Raw genomic sequence first — 821 nt, forward strand, 5'->3', positions numbered from 1 at the left:
TTAATCAGGAAACTGATCACCCGTGAGAATTGTGACTGCCTATAAATGATTTGGAAGGTTGTGGAAGAGGAATGTGCAGATTACTTGAATTAAATCCCAACTGCGAAGAAGACCAACATTGTCAGAGAGAGAGAGAGAGAGAGAGAGAGAGAGAGAGAGAGAGGGAGAGAGAAAAAAGGATTGCTGGTCACTTCTCTTAATGAGAAAGGAGCCTGTAGAACAGTGATTCTCAGACCTGGTCACTTGAAGATGGAGGGATTTCAACTCCCACAATTCTTCAGCCAGATGGAGAATTCTGGGAATTGAAGTCTGGCTTGGATTCTGCTTTGGGCAGGCTCAAAGTGATTGGAACCAGCCAAAGCCATTAAAGAAATGTCAGCTTGGCTTCTAGGCCAGGGGTCCCCCAACCTTTCGGGCACCAGGGACCGGTTCTATGGATAGAGGTTTTCCCGCGGACCGGAGGGTGCGTGATTTCACATGCTGCCTGCATCTCGCGGATCGGACTTTTCTTGTTTGCGCGGACCAGCTTGTGGCATCGATCCACGGACCGGGGCTTGTGGACCCCTGTTCTAAGCCACCTGGCTGCAAGAATTGGTGCAACCTTCCCCAATTTGTAATCCCATAATTTTAGGCTGGAGAAATAAGAACTCATAAGTCTTCCCATCCGGTAAGTTCCTAATCTGCTTGTTCCTGCTTTGGGTGACCAAGCGGAGATTCCTATTTCAAAATAATAAAATCTCAAGACTTTGGGGCTCTCTGGAACCTCCCACTAATGATGTTTGTGGACCAATCCTGCACTGGTGACACCACGGCCAATAACG

The sequence above is a fragment of the Crotalus tigris genome, unplaced genomic scaffold (genome assembly GCF_016545835.1).
Source record: "Crotalus tigris isolate CLP2741 ecotype Arizona unplaced genomic scaffold, ASM1654583v1 scf7180000024461.5605484, whole genome shotgun sequence".
Lineage (NCBI taxonomy): Eukaryota > Metazoa > Chordata > Lepidosauria > Squamata > Viperidae > Crotalus > Crotalus tigris.